Here is an 11,676-nt window from a genome sequence, read left to right as displayed (position 1 = left end):
AGACAATAAAGGATTAGATGGTAAGTGGTTATCAAATGAAACATTAGATTTGCACATGATTATTGCCCAAGTATTTAATTCATTAGCTAATTCATCAATTTGATTCATAGTATATGGAGTAATAATTTTATTGGGAGAAATTCCAAACACTGCCTTTGCTGCTTTTATTCCTTTGAGTATTAATTGTCCTATAGCCTCAGGATACCTAGTAAGAATAGTGTTAGGAGAATAAGATAAATGTATCCATAATAATGGACCTTCTTGCCAAAATACTCCTGTAGGAATATTTTTTGTTGGTAGTACAATAAATAATAAAGGCAAACTTATATCAATTCTATCCAAATGCATATTTTCCATATATGTTTCAATAATTTTTAATGCCTTTCTTGCTTCAGGCGTTAACATTCGGGGTGAATTTGGATCTGATGGACCTTTTAGGATATCAAATAAAGGTCCCAATTCTCCTGTTGGAATACCTAGATAAGGCCTTATCCAATTTATGTCTCCTAATAACTTTTGAAAGTCGTTAAGTGATTTGAGTTGATCTACTCGTATTTGAATTTTTGGTGGACGGACCATGGTTGAGGATAATAGAACTCCCAAATAATTAATTGGAAAATTTAATTGTACTTTATCTATTGCTATCTCTAGATTATAATTTTTTAATAAGTTTGTAAGTGTGGCATAACATTCTAGCAATGTGTTTTTAGCTTTGTGTGCTAATAATATATCATCCATATAGCGAAATATTTGTAGCTCAGGATTTTGATTTCTAAGTGGCTGGATTACTCTGTTAACATAAATTTGACACATAGTTGGGCTGTTAGCCATCCCTTGAGGGAGTACTTTCCATTCATATCTCTGATCAGGACCTTCATGATTTAGTGCAGGGATAGTAAATGCAAAACGTGGACTATCCTCAGGATGAATTGGAATTGAAAAAAAACAATCTTTAATATCTATAACTAAAACATACCAAGTTTTTGGCAAAGCAGACAATTGAGGAATCCCTGATTGAGCAGGTCCCATAATGACCATTTCATTATTAATGGCTCTTAAATCTTGCAATAATCTCCATTTACCAGATTTCTTTTTGATGACAAAAATGGGAGTATTATCGGGAGATACAGAAGGTTGTATATGTCCTTTCACTAATTGTTGTTTGACCAGATCATGGGCTACTTGTATCTTTTCTTTAGTCAAGGGCCACTGAGGAACCCATACTGGTCTTTCTGATTTCCAGGTAATTTTTATTGTCTCAGTGGCCCTTTGTGAAAATCCAACCCATGTCTGTCTGTTCCTTGATTTATTTGTATTGGTGCTGCTATACCTTGTTCTTGTTTTTCTAATCTTTTTCCTTTCCTAAAACCTTGTCTAGCCATAATAGTGGGTGCATTTTGATTGATATTATTTGTTAATGTCAAACCTAATTGATCTAAGACATCTCGTCCCCATAAATTTACAGGAAGATGATCCAATACATATGGCTGTATAGTTCCTTCACATCCTTCAGGATCCTTCCAATCTAATACCATTGCACTTCTATCGGGATTAGTCGCCACTCCTAAGCCTCGAAGCGTTTGAGTGGCTTGCTGTAATGGCCAATGTTTTGGCCATTCTTGATGAGAGATGATGCTCAGGTCTGCACCTGTATCCAGTAGCCCATTAAATTCATGTCCTTGAATATTTAATTTTAGCATGGGGCCAGAATCTAAATTTAAAGAAAGCATAGCCCAATCTACACCTGTGGAGCCTAATCCCTTGGAATCTCTTTCTACAGCATGACTGGAAAATTTATCATGTAGGTTTGGTATTATTAGTAATTGTGCTATTCTATCTCCTGGTGAAATTACTGATATACCCTTTGGAGAACTGGCTATAATTTTTATTTCACCTTCATAATCGGGATCAATTACTCCAGGACTTATCAAAAGTCCTTTTAGAGTAGAAGAGCTGCGTCCCAATAATAAGCCTACTGTTCCTTTGGGAAGAGGTCCTTTCACCCCTGTGGGAATGATTTGAACTCCCATCTCTGGAGTTAGTACTGCTCTGGCAGAGGCGCAGATGTCCAACCCTGCGCTCCCTCTAGTCTGTCTGACGAGGGATCTGATGCCCTGGGCACTACCCTGATGGGGTTGCTGGGGTTGCTGGGTTCCTCCAGAGCTCCGTATATTTGTGGTTTGGGGCCCCGGAGCATTGGGGCCCCCTGTCCGTTTTTTGGCAACGGAGCCCGATGCCTTTGTCCACGATATTGTGGATAAAAACCTTGTCCTTGCTCGTTTTTTGGTAATGGAGTACCCTCTATGGTGGTTTGAGAACGGCATTCATTAGCCCAATGTCTCCCTCTACGGCATCGTGGGCAAATACCCGGTATTCTATTCCTTTGATACCTAGTATTGTTAAACCCTCCTCCTATGGGGCAATTCCTTTTAAAATGTCCTGCTTGTTGACAATTGTAGCATGTTCTTGGCCCGGCATCTAAAGCCTGTTTTACTGCAGCTGCCACAATTTGCCCTTGTTCATTAATGTCTCTGGCATCTAAAGCCTGTTTTACTGCAGCTGCCACAATTTGCCCTTGTTCATTAATGTCTCTGGCATCTAAAGCCTGTTTTACTGCAGCTGCCACAATTTGCCCTTGTTCATTAATGTCTCTGGCATCTAAAGCCTGTTTTACTGCAGCTGCCATGACTTGCTCTTGTTCATTAATGACTCTACACAATTTAATATATTTGTTTAAATCTTCCTGTTTCCATGGTCTAATGATATCTCTGCACCAACGATTCGCTTGGTCATAAGCCAGTTGTTTTATTAATGGCATTGCTTGTTCTGTATTCCCAAAAACTCTGGTAGCTGTTTGAATAAGCCTATCTACAAATTCAGCATAAGGTTCATTAGCTCCTTGTATTATCTTAGATAATTGACCTTGTAAACCTCCATGTCCTTGTAAAGTCTTCCATGCCTTAAGTGCATCTACAGCAATTTGTGCGTATACACCAGGATCATATGCAAGTTGTTGCTGCCGATCCTCATAAGGTCCCTTTCCTAACAACATATCTAGATTTCTCTGAGGATAACCAGCTGCTGCATTTCCCATAGCCGTCTCTTTGCAAAATTCCTCATTAGCAACCTTCCATAACAGGTATTGTCCTCCAGTTAGCACAGCTTTACACATATTAGCCCAATCTGATGGTGTCATGTTTAAGTTGGTAATGGATTCGATCAAGCTTACAGTGAAGGGTGCTTGAGGACCATAGGTTGTTACAGCCTCTTTTAGCTCCTTCACTGTTTTGTAAAATAAACCCTGGTGAATTCGCTGCCCTCCTACCTCAAATACAGGGCATACTTGAGATCCTGTCTCAGGATCCCAACTATCAACTGCGGGGGTTGGGAGCCTCCTAGCATATGGAGGTGGTGCTGTTGATTGGACACTTATGCCCTCTGGTGATAGAATGCTGTTAGTAGCAGTCTCCTGTAGAGGTGGTGCTGTTGGTTGGAGACTTTCACTCTCTAATAGAAAGATGTTATTAACAGTCTCCTGTTGTAACTTTTCCCCTGATGGCTTTTGCTGCTCTAAACTTCCTTCCTCTACCTTTGTCTGAACTGAAGGCTTTGGACTAAGCAAACCAGATACATTCGCCCACAATGTCAATGTGCCAACTGGCAGAGTCCCTGGGTTGTACTTTTCTATTCTTTTTAAATCTTCACCATGATGGTTCCATTGTGATATATCTAACAACTCCTCCTTAAAAAGCCATGGGCTATATTTTTGTATTGTATCAAAGTATGCCCTGAGTATTCTTGATTTTACTGAGATGCCTCCTTCGTCTAACAAAGTTAGAAGTTTGCTGGGGCCCCTTTGGCTGTGGCTCTCAACACTGAACATATAGTGATTTGGTTCCACATGAGAAAGCTGATATAGCTCAGGCCTTTACAGAAAGCATACATAAATATGATATTCCAGATGTTCCAATTATCATAGAAGTAGAAGGTTCAAAGGCTGCATTACACGGTGAACTGAGGAATAGATGTCTCCTGAGTGAAATAATCCTGTGTATAAAATTTATAATGGACAAGTGTCAGGGTACTCACTAATCAGTGTTGATATCAAAATGTATTCTACTGTCATGTATAAGTAAAACCAACCAATTAAGCTTGTTCTTGGCAGTGAATACCAAGGACTCTAAGAGGAAATGAGGAAGGGACACTGAACTCATCTTTTGCTCCAGGATTTAGGTGCAGACAGAGAAGAGCAATGTTGGTTGCAAAGTAAAACAATGTTCTTATAAAACATCTAAAGAAATCCACCTGCACCCTGGGTGTGTAACCTACCCTAAATATTCTCTCTGCTTGAAGGTGTGGAGTAACTCTCCATTTAGTCCCAGTATACTACCACCAAGGAGCATGTGAATAATGACATGTACAAACGAGCTCTGTGGAGTCCTCCCACTTCTTTCTTTACGATAGGCAAACAGTACTTTTACAGCCCTGAGGTTGGACACAGGGTTTTGTCAATAAGCAGACAATTATGGCAGGTTCAAAATCTTTGTATTTTTGTTTTATCTGATAGTATTGGATATTATAATATGTGAAATGTATGGTAAGAACTTAAAAACACATTTGAACTTATAAATTAAGCAAAATCAGATTTTCACTTTTCTCTTTAACATAAAATGAGCTTAGAAATTGCCACTCTTTGCTATCAAAATATAGACACTTAAACAAATGAAAAAGGCCTGTGTTTAGATTTGTCATGAAGTAAGGTCACAGGGATACAACTTCTCCTAAATTGGAGAAAAGGACAATAAGTTATAGAGAATAACAACTTCTTTTTATTTATTTATTTTTTACTTCAACATTTTATTTTATTTTATTTTATTTTTATTGATTGTTCAAAACATTACAAATCTCTTGACATATCATGTTTCATACATTAGATTCAAGTTGGTTATGAACTCCCATTTTTACCCGAAATACAGATTGCAGAATCACATCTGTTACACGTCCACATTTTTACATAATGCCCTATTAGTAACTGTTGTATTCTGCCACCTTTCCTATCCTCTACTATCCCCCCTCCCTTCCCCTCCCATCTTCTCTCTCTACCCCATCTACTGTATTTCATTTCTCTCCTTGTTTATTTTCCTGTTCCCCTCACAACCTCTTATGTGTAATTTTGTATAACAATGAGGGTCTGCCTCCATTACCATGCAATTTCCCTTTTCTCTCCCTTTCCCTCCCACCTAGTATATCTGTTTAATGTTGATCTTTTCTTCCTGCTCTTCCTCCCTGCTCTGTTCTTAGTTGTTCTCATTATATCAAAGACGACATCTGGTATTTGTTTTTTAGGGATTGGCTAGGTTCACTAAGCATAATCTGCTCTAGTGCCATCCATTTCCCTGCAAATTCCATGATTTTGTCATTTTTTAGTGCTGCATAATATTCCATGGTGTATAAATGCCATATTTTTTTATCCATTCATCTATTGAAGGGCATCTGGATTGGTTCCACAGTCTTCTAATTGTGAATTGTGCTGCTATGAACATCGATGTGGCAGTATCCCTGTAGTAAGCTCTTTTTAGGTCTTCAGGGTATAGTCTGAGAAGGGCAATAGCTGGGTCAAATGGTGGTTCCATTCCCAGCTTTCCCAGGAATCTCCATACTACTTTCCAAATTGGCCGCACCAGTTTGCAGTCCCACCAGCAATGTACAAGAGTACCCTTTTCCCCACATCCTCGCCAGCACTTGTTGTTGTTTGACTTCATAATGGCTGCCAATCTTACTGGAGTGAGATGGTATCTTAGGGTGGTTTTGATTTGCATTTCTCTGACTGCTAGAGATGGTGAGCATTTTTTCATGGACTTGTTGGTTGATTGTATGTCCTCCTCTGAGAAGTGTCTGTTCACGTCTTTGGCCCATTTGTTGATTGGGTTGTTTGTTTTCTTATTGTTTAATTTTTTGAGTTCTTTGTAAACTCTGGATATTAGGGCTCTATCTGAAGTGTGAGGAGTAAAAATTTGTTCCCATGATGTAGGCTCCCTATTTACCTCTCTTATTGTTTCTCTTGCTGAGAAAAAACTTTTCAGTTTAAGCAAGTCCCATTTATTGATTCTTGTTATTAACTCTTGTTGTATGGGTGTCCTATTAAGGAATTTGGAACCCCACCCCACAATATGTAGATTGGAGCCAACTTTTTCTTCTATCAGACGTAGAGTCTCTGATTTGATATCTAGCTCCTTGATCCACTTTGAGTTAACTTTTGTGCATGGCGAGAGAAAGGGATTCAGTTTCATTTTGTTGCAAATGGATTTCCAGTTTTCCCAGCACCATTTGTTGAAGATGCTATCCTTCTTCCATTGCATGCTTTTAGCTCCTGTATCAAATATAAGATAGTTGTAGCTTTGTGGATTAGTCTCTGTGTCCTCTATTCTGTACCATTGGTCCACCAGCCTGTTTTGGTACCAGTACCATGCTGTCTTTGTTACTATTGCTCTGTAATATAGTTTGAAATCTGATATCTCTATACCGCCTGATTCATGTTTCCTGCTTAGAATTGCTTTTGCTATTCTGGGTCTTTTATTTTTCCATATGAATTTCATGATTGCTTTCTCTATTTCTACAAGAAATGCCGTTGGGATTTTGATTGGGATTGCATTAAACCTATAGAGAACTTTTGGTAGTATTGCCATTTTGATGATGTTAGTTCTGCCTATCCATGAACAGTTTATATTTTTCCATCTTCTAAGATCTTCTTCTACTTCTCTTTTTAGGGTTTTGTAGTTTTCATTGTATAAATCTTTCACCTCTTTTGTTAGGTTGATTCCCAAGTATTTTATTTTTTTTGAGGATATGGTGAATGGAGTGTTTTTCCTCATTTCCATTTCAGAAGTTTTGTCGCTGATATACAGAAATGCCTTTGATTTACGCATGTTGATTTTATATCCTGCCACTTTGCTGAATTCATTTATTTGTTCTAGTAGTTTTTTGTAGACCCTTTTGGGTCTTCTAGGTATAGGATCATGTCATCCGCAAATAGTGATAATTTAGGTTCTTCTTTTCCTATTTTTATGCCTTTAATTTCTTTCCTCTGTCTAATTGCTCTGGCCAGTGTTTCGAGAACTATATTGAATTGAAGTGGTGATAGAGGGCATCCCTGTCTTGTTCCAGATTTTAGGGGGAATGCCTTCAATTTTTCTCCATTCAGAATGATGCTAGCCTGAGGCTTGGCATAGATAGGTTTTACAATGTCGAGGTAAGTTCCTGTTATCCCTAGTTTTTCTAGTGTTTTGAACATAAAGGGATGCTGTACTTTGTCGAATGCTTTTTCTGCGTCTATTTAGATGATCATATGGTTCTTATCTTTAAGTCTATTGATGTGGTGAATAACATTTATTGATTTCCGTATATTGAACCAGCCTTGCATACCAGGGATGAATCCTACTTGATCATGGTGTACAATTTTTTTGATGTGCCTTTGTATCCGATTCGCCAGAATTTTATTGAGGATTTTTGCATCTAGGTTCATCAGAGATATTGGTCTGTAGTTTTCTTTCTTTGAGGTGTCTTTGTCTGGTTTAGGAATCAGGGTAATGTTGGCCTCATAGAATGAATTTGGAAGTTCTCCCTCTTTTTCTATTTCCTGAAATAACTTTAAAAGTATTGGTATTAATTCTTCTTTAAATGTTTTGTAAAACTCCGCTGTATACCCTCCGGTCCTGGGCTTCTCTTGGTTGGTAGTCTTTTGATTGCTTCTTCTATTTCATCCATTGATATTGGTCTGTTTAAGTTGTGGGTATCCTCCTGACTCAGTCTGGACAAATCATATGACTTAAGGAATTTATCGATGTCTTCACTATCTTCTATTTTATTGGAATATAGGTTTTCAAAATAATTTCTAGTTGTCTTCTGTATTTCTGTAACGTCTGTTGTAATATTGCCCTTTTCATCCCATATGTTAGTAATTTGAGTTCTCTCTCTTCTTCTCTTCGTTAGCATGGCTAAAGTTCTGTGGATCTTGTTTATTTTTTCGAAGAACCAACTTTTAGTTTTGTTAATTTTTTCAATAGTTTCTTTTGTTTCAATTTTGTTTATTTCCACTCTGATTTTAATTATTTCTTGCCTTCTGCTACAATTGCTGTTGTTTTGCTCTTCCTTTTCTAGGTCTTTGAGATGAAGTGTGAGCTCATTTATTTGTTGGTTTTTCCTTTTTTTGAGGTATGACCTCCAGGCGATGAATTTCCCTCTTAAAACTGCTTTCATTGTGTCCCATAGATTCCGATATGTTGTCTGTATTTTCATTTATCTCTAGGAATATTTGATTTCCTCCTTTATGACTTCTGTAACCCATTGATTATTCAGTAACATATTGTTCATTTTCCATGTGATGTAGGATTTTTCCTTCCTTCTTTTATCATTGATTTCCATTTTCATTCCAGTATGATCAGATAAAATGCATGGTATTATCTCCACCCCTGTATATTTACTGAGGGATGCCCTATGGCATAATATATGGTCTATTTTTGAGAAGGATCCATGTGCTGTTGAGAAAAAAGTATTGCCACTTGATGTTGGATGATATATTCTATATATGTCAGTTAAGTCTAGGTTGTTGATTGTGATATTGAGTTCTATAGTTTCTTTATTCAACTTTTGTTTGGAAGATCTGTCCAATGGTGAGAGAGGTGTGTTGAAGTCACCCATAATTATTGTGTTATGGTCTATTTGATTCTTGGACTTGAGAAGAATTTCTTTTATGAACGTCGCAGCACCATTATTTGGTGCATAAATATTGATAATTGTTATGTCTTGTTGGTGAATGGTTCCTTTTAACAGTATATAATGTCCTTCCTTATCCCTTTTGATTAACTTAGTCTTGAAGTCGATTTTATTTGATATGAGGATGGCCACTCCTGCTTGCTTACGAGGACCGTGTGCGTGGAATATTTTTTCCCAACCTTTCACCTTCAGCCTGTGTATGTCTTTTCCAATCAGATGTGTCTCCTGGAGGCAGCATATTGTTGGATTTGTTATTTTAATCCATGTTACCAGCCAATGTCGCTTTATTGGAGAGTTTAAGCCATTAACGTTTAGAGTTACTATTGATGTATGGTTTGTACTTCTAGCCATGTTTGATTATTTGTCTTCTTCTAGTTTATTTCTCCAAGATTAGCTTTCCCCCCGCCCTCTGACTTTATAGAGGCACTTCCCACTGATGGTTTTGGTCATTGTTTTTCATTTCTTCCTCATGTAATATTTTGCTCAAAATGCTTTTCAATGCTGGTTTTCTGGCTGCAAATTCTTTTAACTTTTGTTTATCATGAAAGATTTTTATTTTGTTGTCGTACCTGAAGCTTAATTTTGCTGGATACAGACTTCTTGGTTGGCATCCATTGTCTTTCAGTGTTTGAAATACGTTGTTCCAGGATCTTCTCGCTTTCAGCGTCTGTGATGAAAAATCCATTGTTAACCTTATTGGTTTACCCCTAAATGTAATTTGCCTCTTTTCTCTTGTAGCTTTTAATATTTTCTCTTTGTTCTGTATATTGGATATCTTCATAACAATGTGTCTTGACGTTGGTCTACTGTGATTTTTTGTGCTCGGTGTCCTGTATGCATCTACAATTTGTATATCAATTTCCTTTTTTATTTCTGGAAAGTTTTCTGTAATTATTTCATTCAGCAGGTTACTCATTCTCTTGGTATGAATCTCTGTGCCTTCTTCTATCCCGATGACTCGTAAGTTTGTTTTTTTTATGTTATCCCAAATCTCTTGGATGTTTTTCTCGTGATTTTTTACCAGCCTATCTGAGTTGGCTAGACTCTTTTCAAGATAATATATTTTGTCTTCATTATCTGACGTTCTGGTTTCTACTTGCTCCACTCTGTTGGTGATGCTCTCGATTGAGTTTTTAATTCGGTTTATCGTTTCCTTCATTTCTAGAATTATTGTTTGATATTTTTTTATAATCTCCATCTCCTGATAAAGATGCTTAACTTCTTCTTTTATCTGTTTATGTAATTCCTTTTCAATGTGATCTTTAAGGTTCCTTTCCATCTGTCTAAGGTGTTCCTTGAGTTCTTTATATGGCCATTTTTCTGATGACTCTAGGTCCTCCTGAATATTTAGGCTGTCCTTCATTGTTTGTACTCCTTTTCTTCCTTGCTTTTTTATGCTCATGTTACTTCTTGTTCTGTTTGACTGCTGATTTGCTGTTTACTCTTATAAATTTATTTGATGCTTGGGAGGAGAGAGATATTAGAAGGGAAGGGAAGAAGTAACTAAAGACAATGAGTGTAGGCAGGTAGAATTCAAGAAAGGGGAAGTAAGAAAATTGAAAAGAAATGAAAAGACAAAAGAAAAAAGGTGAAAAGAAAGAGAGAAAAAAAGAAAAAATAAAAATTTAATTCCAATAAATAAAATTATAATGATAATAAAAAATGGAAATTAAAGCTTAAAAAATAATAGTAATAATAATAGAATAAAAAGAATTTAAAAAAAATTGAAACCATTAATACGAAAGTTAAAGAACAACAACTACATCAACAACAAAAAGTGAAATTAAAATTAAAAAAAATACTAATAATAATTATTAAAAAAAATAATAATAATAAATGCAGTCATAGAGCTCGATTAACTTCTCTTCCAGTAGGTGGAGCTATGCCCACTGGGCCAGGCTTCTCTTCTTGATAGGTGGGAACCAATCACTGTGCCTCAGCTCTTCTTCTCAGACTGTGCAGGTCTCCAATCCTGAGTGCCTAGGGCTTCTCTTGTGGTTCCTCAATTCCGGCCCCGCTCACCTGTGATGCTTACCACAATACTGGCTACACGCTGGGTCTGCTGCTCCTGGTAGCCCTGTTCCATGGATGCCTGGGCACACCCTTTCTGTTTGCCTCCCTCAGACCCTAAGTTTGTATGGCTTGGGGCTGAGGACCCCCAGCTAATTTTTTTGCCCTCAGGTGGCAACTCCCCTGGTAGCTGGTGCAAGGGACCTCTGATGTCAGCACTGGTGGAAGCGATAGCCGGGTTTTCTGCGCCGCTGGTCCCACGTCACTCCTGATTCCCTGGGTCTGGCTATGGTGCTCAGTTGGCTTTTACCTCTGTGAGTTCAGGTGGGCCAACTAATTATTTCAGCGGGATCGTTAGTGCTGAGTCACGAGAAGCAGGCGAACCAGAGCTTGAATGCAGCTGATTTGTGCTCAGTGTGTGTTTTCTGAGGGGCCCAGACTGTACGCCCTAGCACCACGTCAGCTCAGCATTGCCTAGTGATCCTGAGCAAACAGGCTTTAGATAGTTTACAGCTCCCTATGCCCGCGCAGTTGAAGAGGTCAGAGACTTGATCTCTCTGCGCCTGCCGCCATGTTAGACCTCCTCAATGATATTCATGTTACCCTTACAGCTTCCTGGCATAAGTAAGATCTTGGGATTATACAAACTGCTACTTCTGTTTCCAGTCCAGTTTTCTAGAACTGAAACCCTGCTGCCGTCGCCTCCAACTCTGGGCCTTGCTCAGGGGCGCCGCGCTTGTCTGCGTCCTTATCAGCGCCACCGCGAACTCTGTCGCTCCTCGGCTTGGTGCCTGGCTCCCAGGGCCCAAGCGGCTGCCGCCGCGGTTCTCCAGCCACCTTCTCCAGAGCACGGGTTCCCTCGCAGGGGGATGCCGAACGACCTCAGAGCAGGCT

Source organism: Urocitellus parryii, chromosome 8 (genome assembly GCF_045843805.1).
Source record: "Urocitellus parryii isolate mUroPar1 chromosome 8, mUroPar1.hap1, whole genome shotgun sequence".
NCBI classification, from domain to species: Eukaryota; Metazoa; Chordata; class Mammalia; order Rodentia; family Sciuridae; genus Urocitellus; species Urocitellus parryii.
This window is presented reverse-complemented; position numbering follows the sequence as displayed.